The 14,490-nt window shown below is 47.2% G+C and overlaps 1 non-coding gene across 1 annotated transcript; it reads left to right on the forward strand.

Annotated features, from left to right (window-relative positions):
- Positions 1-13,451: 13,451 nt before the first annotated feature.
- Positions 13,452-13,514, forward strand: LOC123095366 (small nucleolar RNA snoR101). Its single transcript, XR_006446222.1, has one exon. It is a non-coding gene; the product is annotated as a small nucleolar RNA snoR101 (small nucleolar RNA).
- The last annotated feature ends 976 nt before the right edge of the window (positions 13,515-14,490 follow it).

Below are 14,490 nucleotides of genomic sequence, written 5' to 3' on the forward strand. Positions count from 1 at the left end.
CTTATGCTATCTTCAGAGAAGCCACTAGTGAAACCTATGGCCCCCGGGTCTATCTTTTATCATATAAGCTTTCAATCTACTTTTATTTGCATCTTTACTTTTTGCATCTATATTGTAAAATACCAAAAATATATTTATCTTATCATAGTATCTCTATCAGATCTCACTTTTGCAAGTGGTCATGAAGGGATTGACAACCCCTTTAGTGCGTTGGTTGCGAGTTCTTTGTTTGTTTGTGTAGGTGTGTGGGACTTTTGAGGAGCCTCCTACTGGATTGATACCTTGGTTCTCAAAAACTGAGGGAAATACTTATGCTACTATTGCTGCATCACCCTTTCCTCTTCAAGGGAAACCAACGCAAGCTCAACACGTAGCAAGAGGCCAGCAGCGCCGGCATTGGGGCTTCCCTCGTCGAGGACGCGGTCGACGAGTCATCGGAAGAGGAGGGCGAGGGGGAGGAGACCGCGGCTGCCGACCCTCCAGTCGCCGGAAGACGGCGAGTCCTGCGGTGGGCCACCTCTGACGAGCCGGTCCGCCCCGACTGGCCCGCGCAGCTGCAGCAGGCCCAGGAGGCGCCTGGGCGCCAGACGACGGCTACGGCGACGAAGAAGGCGGCGAAGGCCTTGGTGGCGAAGAAGAAGGCATCCGCTTCTTCGTCGTTCAAGCGCATCCGGACGCCAGCGCCTCCCCCTTCGCCTGCACACATTGGCCCGGGGATCACGTTTGACCTTGGGCCCCTCAGCCGGAGAGGAAGAGGAAAGCAGCAGAGGAGGAGGAGGAAGAGTAAGCTCTGCTTTCCCCCTGCTCTTCTCTTTTTTTTCTCCATTTCCTAAAATGGTGCTGCCTATTCTGAATCATCTTCATTTCGCAGGGACATGGAGACACTGGCCCAAAGAGCGAAGAGGGACAGGATTTCGTCAAGCGGCCAGCCCCCGGCAGGCACCTCCAACACGCCACTGGTGGTGTTGAGCAGCCCGGACAGTAGCCCCCAGCCCAGCCCCCAGCGTGAGTCCATCACCCGTCCTTTGTCGATGCATGCTAGGGGTACGTCACTTTGGTACTGAATCTGCCGTGGATGTAGGAGGGGAGCAACAGCAAGAGGAGCCGTAGAGGACTTCTCCCAACGTGCCGCCCCCGTCGACCACGCCGCCCCGAGGGGCGTCCCCGGCAAGGGCACCGAGCGTCGAGCCCATGCACACGAAGGAGGAGAAGGAGAACGCGGGCGCCGATGGCTTTGCCTCGACGCCGAACCTTGGTGGAGAAGGGACTTCCGCTTCTCCGCCTGGCATGGGTAAGCCACTCGCTTTCTATCTCTGCTTGCGTTCTTTCTTTCTTCTTTTTTCCTTTTTTACTGGCTTTTGATCTTGGCTCCGCCCTGTCCCCTTCTTGGCATTCAGACTACTCCTCGATGGACCGGGAGGACGTCGACACCGTCATCAAGACGTCATTGAGGATGCCGCGGCGTAGGCTGAGAAGATCGCCGCCGAGGAGAGCGCTAAGGGCGTTGCTAAGGACGCCGCCAAGGGGCCAGCCGAGGAGCCCGGCAAGGGGCCTGCCGGGGAGGCCGGCAAGGCCGCTGCCGAAGAGGTGGTGGTTGACGACCAGCCCTCCTCCTCCGCTGCCTCCGGCTCCGGCAGGTACCTGAGGGTGAGCAATGACCTCTTCGTCCATCTTCCAGGCACGCCGACCACCAGGGCTCCCCTTGAGGGAGAGGTGTTCGATGAGGAGGTTCTTGCTGCCGCCGGGCTCGAGGTCACCGACGAGCCGAGTGTTGGTGGCGACGGCTCTCAGGAGGAGCGGCTTCTCCAGGCCATGGGCGCCAGCTTCCGGAAGCTCCAGGCGCTCCACTGCGCCCGTCTAGACAAGGCCAAGTCCAGGACGGCGGTGGTGGAGAAAGCGGAGACGTACTTCCAGGGGCGCGTCGCCGAGGCGCAGGACTGGTTCCGACAGGCTCAAGACGAGTTGAGGGACGCCCAGGGCAAGCTGGCCAAGCGTGAAGTGGAGCTCACCATGAAGCTGGCCGACGTCAAGAAGGCCTAAGCGACGACGAAGAATTTGGCCGCCGAAGCCGAAGCCGTCTGGACCCAGCGCGAGGCCGCACTGAACTCCTAGGAGGAGGATCTTGCCGCGTGCGAGGAGAAGCTTGCCGCTATGCTCTGCGACAAGGATGAAGAGGTGGACAAGCTCGTCGTGCAGCAGACCCAAGAGCTGGAGCAGAGGCATCAGGAGGCACTCGATGCCTAGGATCTGGTTCACTCCGGCAAGGTGAAGGAGCTGGAGGCGGAGCAGGATGAGCTGAAGGAGCAGACTCTGAAGCTATCCAAGGAAAAGGACACGCTCAACGGTGCCCTGGCGGAGGCGCATGACGCGGCTGTCAACAGGGCCGGGAATCTCTCCGAGGCCAACAACTCCATCAGAGACCTCAAGCTGAAGCTGGAGGATCTCGAGAAGATGATGTCGGAGGCCAAGGCCCGGGAGGGGATCCTGTCCAAGGACCTGGAGATCGAGAAGCAGCTGCGGCGGAATGAGGCCGCCAACCTTAACGACCATGTGGAGGGCGAGAAGCGTTGGCTCAAAGGCCTTGCCGTTGTTGTGAACTCGGCCACCACGCAGCTGGCCACCATGGGGATGCCGGACATGAGGTACGCCCCAAAGGCGAGCCTGAGCCCCAACACCAACCTGACCCTGTACTTTGAGAGGGTCGACGGCGCCATGGAGCGGCTTCACTCCAACCGGGCGGCCTCCCTGGCCGAGGAGTCCAAGATAGCGCACTGGCATCCTGACCTCGACTTCGAAGTTGCGCTGAAGAGCTTGCCGGAGGATGCTGACATCGCGGCGCTCAAGGAGCGTGTCAAGCCCATCCTCAGCCGCATCGACAAAATCAAGAGGTTGGAGGGCCAGCGCCGGGACTAGGCACCCCGTTCCTTATCGCCACTGCAGGTTCATGACCAAGACATTTGCTATCTTTAGTTAGAACCGCGACGGCAATTTCTGTAATATAACTCTGCAGTACTTCTGACATTATGCATGTTACTTTCCTGTCCGATTTTCCTTTGTATGTCCACCCTACGTTAACCGGGTAGGCTTGCCAGCGCGTAAACCCAGGACGAGCTTGACTTGAGTCAGAGTCGAGAGCGTTGCTGATGGCGGAAGGCTACCCTGCCGCTCTCAACGTGGCCGCTTGAACTGTTGAGTGGACTCGAAGCAGAACAATGGTGTTGCAAATCACGGAGGGCCCCTCTGCGTACAGGTTTTCCATACATAGGCAGAATCTCCAAGGACGATGACCTTGTATTAAAGAGAAAATTTAAAGTTTGGCGTGACTTAGCTTTCTCGTTGCTACCCTGCCATCCTTCGCGCTCGCAAGCAGCGCTGCTCCCTTGGCCGCCTTCTCAGCGGGAGCCGTGGCGATGAAGAACTTCTAGGCCAACTACTAGACCAGATACTCACAATCGCGCCCCCCTACCTTGCGCGCCAAAGATGTCGGTGGGAAACGACACCTATGGGATCACAAGAATCCCTATTACAGTTGCGGGGCGCGGGGTTGTGGGAAGAGCAGGATCAACAGTCCGCACAAGGATCGTTTACCCAGGTTCGGGCGTGGGGATGCGTAAAACCCTAGTCCTGCTTGGTGGATGAATTCAGTGTTCTTAAGCTCTTGAACTAGCTACGGGCGCTCTGTGGTTCGAAAGAGCCAAATCCTTTAACAATACGCCATGGGCCTCCTTTTATAGGGGAAAGGGGCTGCCACAGTGGCACACAGGAGGTGGAAAGGCCTACAGTGATGTGAGCTTATCGCTTGTATTACAGGATAAGACACATTTAATGTGCGGCTTAGGTGTCCCCTCACTTTATCAGGGACGGGAGTGAGGCTCGTCCCGTCCGTTGCCGCTCCTCCTCGCTTCGACACGCGCACTGGCCAGCGATGCATGTGGTGCCACGTAGGCAGGCAAGCAGCTGAGGTGGCGCAGTGGTGGAGCCTCCATGAAGATCTGCATGCCGCCACGCAGGTGTGTGCTGAGTTGGCCTGGAAGCCACATGTTTCCACGCAGGTGCCTGCCCAGTTGGTTGGGCTGGTAGCTGCATGCGAACGGTGGTGGATACTTGGCTGGCGTGGGCCTGGCAGTGGCCCCGCTGATGCTCTTGGCGAGGGCCTGGCCGGGTGGCCCAGCAAGGGTCTTGCCGTGGCGCACTGGCATCCCCGGCAAGGATCTTGCCGGGGGTCTTGTGGATTTTCCTTGGTAAGGATCTTGCGAGGATTGTTGCCCTCCAATCCTTATTTGATCTTGAGTATTCTTTGTCTTCACAAAGATCTGCATGCCACCATGGAGGTGCCTCCCGAGCCCTGGCCCAACGTAGTTGATGTTGTTGGAGACCGCGGGTTCGAGGGTGGCTCACTCTATTGGTGTGGGCGAGCCGCCCCGGCAAGGGCCTTGCCGGGGCTACTGAGGCCCTTATCGGGGAAACCTGCTTCGTCCATCTGATCTCTGTGGCCTTGGTCCTTGATGTTGCCTTGTTTTTCTCGTGCTCTCGGCTTCTCTCCAGCTCCCCTCCTTTGCCTTGCTATGTGCGGCCATGGCGCGTGGCTCCGACTGCCCGTGCACAAGTAAAGGGGTCAAAAGGAGAGCCCCTACTTTTGTACACCGATAGTATTGATTCATGGAATAAGTGCAAAGATGCTTTTATCTCTAAGTATTTTCCTCCCGCTGAGATCATCTCTCTTAGGAACGATATTATGAATTTTAAACAACTTGATCATGAGCATGTTGCCCAATCTTGGGAAAGAATGAAATTGATGATTCGCAATTGCCCTACTCATGGTTTGAATTTATGGATGATCATACAAAAAAATTATGCCGGCTTGAATTTTGCTTCTAGAAACCTTTTAGATTCGGCTGCAGGCGGCACTTTTATGGAAATCACCTTAGGAGAAGCTACTAAACTCCTTGGTAATATTATGGCTAATTATTCTCAATGGCACACCGAAAGATCTACTAGTAAAAAAGTGCATGCTATAGAAGAAATTAATATTTTGAGTGGAAAGATGGATGAACTTATGAAATTGTTTGCTACTAAGAGTGCTCCTATTGATCCCAATGATATGCCTTTGTCTACTTTGATTGAGAATAATAATGAATCTATGGATGTGAATTTTGTTGGTAGGAATAATTTTGGTAACAATGCTTATAGAGGAAACTTTAATCCTAGACCGTTCCCTAGTAATTCCTCTAATAATTATGGAAATTCCTACAATAATTCTTATGGTGATTTTAATAAGATGCCCTCTGATTTTGAGAATAGCGTTAAAAAACTTATGATCTCTCAAAAGAATTTGAATGCTTTGCTTGAAAAAAAATTGCTTAAAGTTGATGATTTGGCTAGGAATGTTGATAGACTTTCGCTTGATGTTGATTCTTTGAAACTTAGATCTACTCCTCCTAATCATGATATCAATGAGTCTCTCAAAGCTATGAGAATTTCCATTGATGAGTGCAAAGAAAGAACCGCTAGATTGCGTGCTAGGAAAGATTGCTTTGTAAAGGCGTGTTCTTCTAGTTTCCATGAAAATAATGATGAAGATCTAAAAGTTATTGATGTGTCCCATATTAAATCTTTGTTTTGCAATATGAATCTTAATAATGATGGGACTGGAGATGAGTCAACTTTAGTTAAAAGGCGTCCCAATGATTCGGAGTTCTTAGATCTTGATGCTAAATTTGGTAAAAGTGGGATTGGAGAGGTCAAGACTTTAAATAGCATTGAACCCACTATCTTGGATTTCAAGGAATTTAGTTATGATAATTGCTCTTTAGAAGATTATATTTCCTTGTTGCAATCCGTTTTGAATTCTCCTCATGCTTATAGTCAAAATAAAGCTTTTACAAAACATATTGTTGATGCCTTGATGCAATCTTATGATGAAAAACTTAATTTGGAAGTTTCTATACCTAGAACACTTAATGATGAGTGGGAAACTACTATAAAGATTAAAATTAAAGATCATGAGTGTTATGCTTTATGTGATTTGGGTGCTAGTGTTTCCACACTTCCGAAAATTTATGTGATATTCTAGGTTTCCATGATCTTGATGATTGCTCTTTAAATTTGCACCTTGCGGATTCCACCATTAAAAAGCCTATGGTAAGTATCAATGATGTTCTTATTGTTGCAAATAGGAACTATGTGCCCGTAGATTTTATCGTTCTTGACATAGATTGCAATCTTTCTTGTCCTATTATTCTTGGTAGACCTTTCCTTAGAAAGATTGGTGCGATTATTGATATGAAGTAAGGGAATATTAGATTACAATTTCCATTAAGGAAAGGCATGGAGAACTTTCCAAGAAAGAAGGCTAAATTACCTTATGAATCTATCATGCGAGCTACTTATGAATTGAGTGCCAAAGATGACACTACTTACATCTATCCTCGCTTTTATGCCTAGCTAGGGGCGTTAAACGATAGCGCTAGTTGGGAGGCAACCCAATTTTATTTTAGTTTTTTTGTTTTTACTTCTGTTTAGTAATAAATTTTTCTTCTAACTTCTGTTTATATGTGTTTTCATGTTTTAATTAGTGTTTATGCCAAGTAGAACCTATAGGATAACCTATGGCGATAGTTAATTTGATTCTGCTGAAAAACAGAAACTTTTCGCGCACGAAAATAATTTTAGTAATTCAAAGAAACGTTACTTTGCGTTGATTCTTTTGCTGTAGATCAATATACAAATTTCCCAGGACTTCCTATTTTGGTAGGATTTTAAAGTTCCAGAAGTATTCGAGAGTTACAGATTGTTACAAACTGTTCTGTTTTTGACAGATTCCGTTTTTCGTGTGTTGTTTGCTTATTTTGATGCATCTATGGCTAGTATTAAGTGATATGAACCATGGAGAAGTTGGAATACAGTAGGTTTAACACCAATATAAATGAAGAATGAGTTCATTATAGTACCTTATGTGGTGGTTTTTCTTTCTTGCACTAACAGAGCTTATGAGATTTCCTGTTCAGTTTTGTGTTGTGAAGTTTTCAAGTTTTGGGTAAAGATTTGATGGATTATGGAAAGGAGTGGCAAGAGCCTAATCTTGGGGATGCCCATGGAACCCCAAGGTATTCTAGGATAACCAAAATCCTAAGCTTGGGGATGCCCTGGAAGGCATCCCCTCTTTCGTCTTCGTTTATCGGTAACTTTACTTGGAGCTATATTTTTATTCGCCACATGATATGTGTTTTGCTTGGAGCGTCTTGTATGATATTAGTCTTTGCTTTTTAGATTACCACAATCATCCTTGCTGTACAGACATTTTTGGAGAAACCCACTTGATTGGAATTTATTTGAATACTCTATGTGCTTCACTTATATCTTTTGAGCTAGACAATCTTGCTCTAGTGTTTCACTTATATCTTTTGGAGCACGGCGGTGGCTTTATTTTGTAGAAATTGTTAATCTCTCATGCTTCACTTATATTATTTTGAGAATCTCTTAGAACAGCATGGTATTTGCTATGGTTATAAAATTGGTCCTAGAATGATGGGCATCCAAGTTGGGCATAATAAAAACTATCATAGGAAGTGAATTGGATGCTTTGATCAATTTGATACTTGATAATTGTTTTGAGATATGTAGTGATATTAGTGTCATGCTAGTTGGGTGATTATGAATTTAAAGAATGCTTGTGTTGAATTTGGCAAGTCCCGTAGCATGCACGTATGGTAAAAGTTGTATAACAAATTTGAAACATGAGGTGTTCTTAGATTGTGCATCCTTATGAGTGGCGGTCGGGACGAGCGATGGTCTTTTCCTACCAATCTATCCCCCTAGGAGCATGCACGTAGTGCTTGGTTTTTGATGACTTGTAGATTTTTGCAATAAGTATATGAGTTCTTTTTGACTAATGTTGAGTCCATGGATTATACGCACTCTCACCCTTCCATCATTGCTAGCCTCTTCGGTACCGTGTATTGCCCTTTCTCATCTTGAGAGTTGGTGCAAACTTCGCCGGTGCATCCAAACCCCGTGATATGATACGCTCTATCACACATAAACCTCCTTATATCTTCCTCAAAACAGCCACCATACCTACCTATTATGGCATTTCCATAGCCATTCCGAGATATATTGCCATGCAACCTTCCACCGTTCCGTTCATCATCATGACACACATCATCAATGTCATATTTCCTTGCATGATCATGTAGTTGACATCGTATTTGTGGAAAAGCCACCATGCATAATTTTTCATACATGTCACTCTTGTTTCATCGTACACCGCCGGAGGCATTCATATAGAGTCATATCTTGTTCTAGTATTGAGTTGTAATTCATGAGTTGTAAATAAATAGAAGTGTGATTATCATCATTATCAGAGCATTGTCCCCAAATAAAAAAAGGCCAAAAAAGGCCCAAAAAAGAGAGAAAAGCCAAAAAAAGAAAGGCCCAAAAAAAGAAAGTAAAAAAGGGGGCAATGTTACTATCCTTTTCCACACTTGTGCTTTAAAGTAGCACCATGTTAGAGAGTCTCATATGTTGTCACTTTCATATACTAGTGGGAATTTTTCATTATAGAACCTGGCTTGTATATTCCTACAATGGGCTTCCTCAAAATGCCCTAGGTCTTCGTGAGCAAGCAAGTTGGATGCACACCCACTAGTTTCTTTTGTTGAGCTTTCATACATTTATAGCTCTAGTGCATCCGTTGCATGGCAATCCCTACTCCTCATGTTGACATCAATTGATGGGCATCTCCATAACCCATTGATTATCCTCATCAATATGAGAATTTCTCCTTTTTTGTCTTCTCCACACAATCTCCATCATCATATTCTATTCCACCCATAGTGCTATATCCATGGCTCACGCTCATGTATTGCGTGAAAGATGAAAAAGTTTGACATTATTTAAGTATGAAACAATTGCTTGGCTTGTCATCCGGGGTGTGCAAGATGGGAGTATTTTTTGGGACGAAAATGAAGGATGACCTAACTATATGCTTTTGTAGGGATGTACTTTCTTTAGCCATGTTATTTTGAGAAGACACGATTGCTTTGATTATTATGCTTGAAGTATTACTATTTCTTATGTCAATATGAACTTTTATTTTCAATCATTTGGATCTGAACATTCATGCCACAATAAAGAAAATTACATTCAGAATTATGCTAGGTAGCATTCCACATCAAAAATTATGTTTTTATCATTTACCTACTCGAGGACGAGCAGGAATTAAGCTTGGGGATGCTTGATACGTCTCCAACGTATCTATAATTTTTGATTGTTCCATGCTATTATATTACCCATTTTGGATGTTTATGGGCTTTATTTTACACTTTTATATCATTTTTGGGACTAACCTACTAACCGGAGGCCCAGCCCGAATTGCTATTTTTTTGCCTATTTCAGTGTTTCGAAGAAAAGGAATATCAAACGGAGTCCAAACGGAATGAAACCTTCGGGAGCGATCTTTTTGGAACAAACGTGATCCAGAGGACTTGGAGTGGAAGTTATGAAACAAGGGAGGCGGCCCCCACCCTCGTGGGCCCCTTGAGCGTCCACCGACCTACTTCTTCCTCCTACATATACCCATGTACCCCGAAAACATCTGAAGAGACCACGAAAAACTATTTCCACCGCCATAACCTTCTGTATCCGTGAGATCCCATCTTGGAGCCTTCATCGGCGCTCCGACGGAGGTGGAATCGACCACGGCGGGCCTCTACATCATCTCCAAGGCCTCTCCGATGAGTTGTGAGTAGTTTACCACGGACGTTCGGGTTCATAGTTATTAGCTAGATGGTTTCTTCTCTCTCTTTGAATCTCAATACAAAGTTCTCCTCGATCTTCTTGGAGATCTATTCGATGTAACTCTTTTTCCGGTGTGTTTGTCGAGATCCGATGAATTGTGGGTTTATGATCAAGTTTATCTATGAGAAATATTTGAATCTTCTCTGAATTCTTTTATGTGTGATTAAGTTATCTTTGCAAGTCTCTTCGAATTATCAGTTTGGTTTGGCCTACTAGATTTATCTTTCTTGCAATGGAGAAGTGCTTAGCTTTGGGTTCAATCTTGTGGTGTCCTTTCCCTGTGACAGCAGGGGCAGCAAGGCACGTATTGTATTGTTGCCATCGAGGATAAAAAGACGGGGTTCATATCATATTGCATGAGTTTATCCCTCTACATCATGTCATCTTTCTTAATGCGTTACTCTATTCTTTATGAACTTAATACTCTAGATGGATGTTGGATAGCGGTCTATGTGTGGAGTAATAGTAGTAGATGCAGGCAGGAGTCGGTCTACTTGTCACGGACGTGATGCCTATATACATGATCATGCCTAGATAATCTCATAAATATTCACTTTTCTATCAATTGCTCGACAGTAGTTTGTTCACCCACCGTAATACTTATGCTATCTTGAGAGAAGCCACTAGTGAAACCTATGGCCCCCGGGTCTATCTCTTATCATATAAGCTTTCAATCTACTTTTATTTGCATCTTTACTTTTCCAATCTATATCATAAAATACAAAAAATATATTTATCTTATCATATTATCTCTATCAGGTCTCACTTTCACAAGTGGCCGTGAAGGGATTGACAACCCCTTTATTGCGTTGGTTGCGAGTTCTTGTTTGTGTTGTGTAGGTGCGTGGGACTTCTGAGGAGCCTCCTACTGGATTGATACCTTGATTCTCAAAAACTGAGGGAAATACTTACGCTACTATTACTACATCACCCTTTACTCTTTAAGGAAAACCAACGCAAGCTCAAGACGTAGGAGGAGCCATCTTGTTAAATCCCTTGTTTGACATTCATGAGAGAGGCAGTCTGAACGTCGGACATTCATGAGAGAGGTGGTCCGGACTAAACCCTAGAAGCGTTGCCGAGGCCAACCCAAACCCTAGAAGAGTCGAGGCCACCCAAATTTACCAAGTTAAAAGAGTGTTGTTCAGGCCACCCCAAACCCTAGAAGTATTGTGATTAGCTAGCTAGGTCTATGTTTGCCACTATTAATATATCCATCTCTCATGTTTGTATATTAATTGCCATGTTGTAATATTTGCGGAAACTATGGATCAATAGGGAGACTTCGAACAAGAAGAGATATTGGGGGACATAATCCGTGATGGAGGTGATGTCTTGCCGTTTCTCAACGACCTCGGTGGTTTGGAGGGAGAGGAAGCAGGCTATGGTGATCGAACAATGGAGGAGGAAAGCATGATCATGATGGTGGCTCCGGCGACCTTGATGACGGCTCCGGTGACCGAACGGAGTCGGGATCAGCTGTTGGAAAGTCTGGCGAGGTATATATATATATATATATATATATATATATATATATAGGAATATATATATATATATATATATATAGGACAGGGCTATTCTGTTACCGGTAACAGAATATTATTCTGTTACCATCAGTCCCTATAAGGACGCGACACGCAGACTGCAGTAGAAACTTGCTGACCCGTTCCGGGCGAGCGAGCGACGGCGGCAGCCGGAGTGAGGGAGCCCGCGGCGGCTAAGGGCCCGATGGTGATTCCTTGACTGGAAAAAAACTCCCCCTCAAACCAGATAGCCTCCACCCCCCCCTCCCCACCACCTCCTGCCTCCGGCGTCGGCCACGCCGCTGCCTCCCACCTGCGGAGGCGCTCCTCGCCCCCCGACTCCCACCTCCGGCGTCGGCCACACCCCTCACCTCCCACCCACAGCGACGCGCCTCTCCCCCGACTCCCACCTCCGGGGTCAGCCACGTCCCCTGCCTTCCACTCGTGGCGGCGCGCCACGCACCTCGCCTCCACCTCCGGCCGCGCCACGCCATCGCCTCCACCTCCAGCGACGCGCCATGGCTCCTCCTCCCACCTCCCACGACGCGCTGGAGGAGCGGTCGCCGGCGGAGAGCGGAGCATCGGCAACAACCACCTCTGCCCCGTCCCGCTCCTGCATCAGTCGCCCCGCCCCCACCTCCTCCCCCGCCCCCGGCACCGCCCCGCCCCCAACCTCCTCGTCCCCACCTCCTCATGTTAGCCGGCGCGCCTCCACCTCTCGGCCGCCGGTGCGTCTCCAACTCTCGGCCGCCGAAGCGCCTCTACCTTGTCCCGGCCGTCCAGGTAATGCGCGCGCATTAGTTTGCACAAGACCAGGTCGCCGGGCACCATTCGCCATCTGGCGTGACGCCATGGGTAAAGCCAAGATGGAGCTACCGGTTCCAGCACCGGCACCTACGACGTCAGTCCACCGACGTGCTCGGTGCCGTCCACAACTCCATCACGCTCGAGCTTACGCTCTAGATCATCTTCCACCATGCTCCGACCACGGCTCCCCACTGCCAACGCAAGATCCCAACCACTTCTGAAAAAAATGTTGTTATCTGCTTAGGAGTTCCGTTTGCTAAATTCCATAGCTCTTTGGTTCACCATTGCTAAATTTTGTAGCTATCTGGTTAGTAGTTCACCTTTTATAAAATCTATAGTTCTCTAGTTAGATAAATAGTGGTTATCTTTGCAGAAACAATGGCAGTCTACAATTTCTGTTATTGGTAGTAGCAGTTCAATATATATTAGAAAGATGAAAAAAGGAAACAGTGTTGTCTTGCATGACCACATGAGGTGTCACCACAAAAGCAGCAGATGATGTTTGAGGCTGTTTTGTAGGCTGCCACTGTTCTACCTGTCTAATAACAGCGGTGGCGAGACAAACACTGTGCGCGCCCCTGTGTGACATGAAGCGGAGGCATCACTATGGCCATGTACAGAGTGTTGGTACTGCAGCAATTCGCAAGGTCCAAAGCATAGAGGATGTGCTTGTGAGCTGTGATGTTCTGAACTTGTGATATATGTATGCATGCATGCTTTGTTTTGTGATGGAGCACATATAGATCAATTCTTTTTCTTCTACTAAAAAATCAATATGTTCTGCAGCTGCGGCGATTTGAAGCAGACCCGTTCATGTTCCTCCATCTCCCAAGCTAAGTTTTCTGTTGTTTTTTATGTTATTCCTAGAAGAAAATCATTTATACAAGGCCAATGTGAATGTGCAATATGGTGTAGTGCAAAAGAACAGTCACATGTGTGGTTAATTAGCTGAGCATGCAGGGCCTCTTTGAGCTTTAGGTGGAGAACTAGTATACTACGGTTTTTGGAAAATCAAGTTGTTCTTTCTTTACATGATTTACAAACTCGCATTGCATTCTCCTGTTGCTTTACTCTTCCATCTCATATTGCTTCATTCTATATGATTGAGTTATCTAAAAGAGTTTCTGTTCCTGCTATCTACAGAGATACATTGTTTTAACTGAAAAATAATGTATCTGGCGGCCACCACTCCTTGCAAAATTTCTTCCATCTGCTTGTACGCAGACCGTGGTGCTTCACTTTGTTCTTATCTTTTTATTTTGTGCAGCCAGTCAGTGCTTCTTCTTGATCTCCAGACCACCAGCGCCGCTTCTTCAAAATGATGTCTTACACTTGATCTCTGAACTTCAGGTAAGTTCATGTGGACACTATATCAATCCTGATGTAGAACTGTGTGTGTGATGTCCGGTTTCTTCTTTCGGTTCAGTTCAATATCTAAAATCCATTCAGTTCAATTCTTATGTGTCATCCTGGCAACGTGTCGCACAACCACCGACCTCCTCTGGTTGGGCCACACCACCACCGGCCCGTCCACAACGGTTGCTGGCAGCCGTCCAAGTTGAGCGATGATGGTAGTCCTCTGCGTGCGTCAACGACACTCTCACAGGAAGCTCAATCATAATCGGGGATGAAAAAGGAGGGAAGCACAGGAAGAGGTACTATTTGAAAAAAATGGTGGCTCAAAAAGTTCTGAACTGATTGCTCCGGCGAAGTGGAGCTGATGGAGGCGGAGTTCACGAGCGGCACCAGGATTTGGCCGCTGCAGGGAATCTATCAACGAGCATGCAACACAAAAGAAAAAGTTCAAAGAAAAATGAGATGGCGCTCTCACTGTCTGGGTGCTCAATGGGTGCAACGCTAGGTGAAGATTGTGGTTGCAGTTCCACTTGGATTGCGGTCATAGCTCGACTTGGACGGCTCCCAACGACTATGGATACCCTAGCTACTGCAAGTTCAACTTGGTGAAGATGGTACAACAGCAAGTTCGACTTTGTGCGATAATTTTGCTCCGTCAAGGTGGAGCTGATGGAAGCAGGGATGCGGTCGGCTGGCATGCGTGGGAGGGAGCGGCCGAAGCATGGGGGGCAAGGCGGACAGAGCGCGGGGAGGAAGGTGGACGGAGCGCCATGATTGAGAAGGTGGACCTGCTGCCTCGACATAAAAAAATCTTCCATTTTTGTTTCTTCTAACCCCAGAACCTTGCTTACAAACAAACACAAATAATAACACCATCAGTCTGAACATTCTTGCTACTGAATTCGGTACTAGTAGTTGTCTAATTTCTGTAACCTATATAATTTATGTTTGTTCAGACTTCTCGTTTCTCTAAAGCGGCCAAATCCCGGTGCACCTGGTAGTCCAA

Source organism: Triticum aestivum, chromosome 4B (genome assembly GCF_018294505.1).
Source record: "Triticum aestivum cultivar Chinese Spring chromosome 4B, IWGSC CS RefSeq v2.1, whole genome shotgun sequence".
Lineage (NCBI taxonomy): Eukaryota > Viridiplantae > Streptophyta > Magnoliopsida > Poales > Poaceae > Triticum > Triticum aestivum.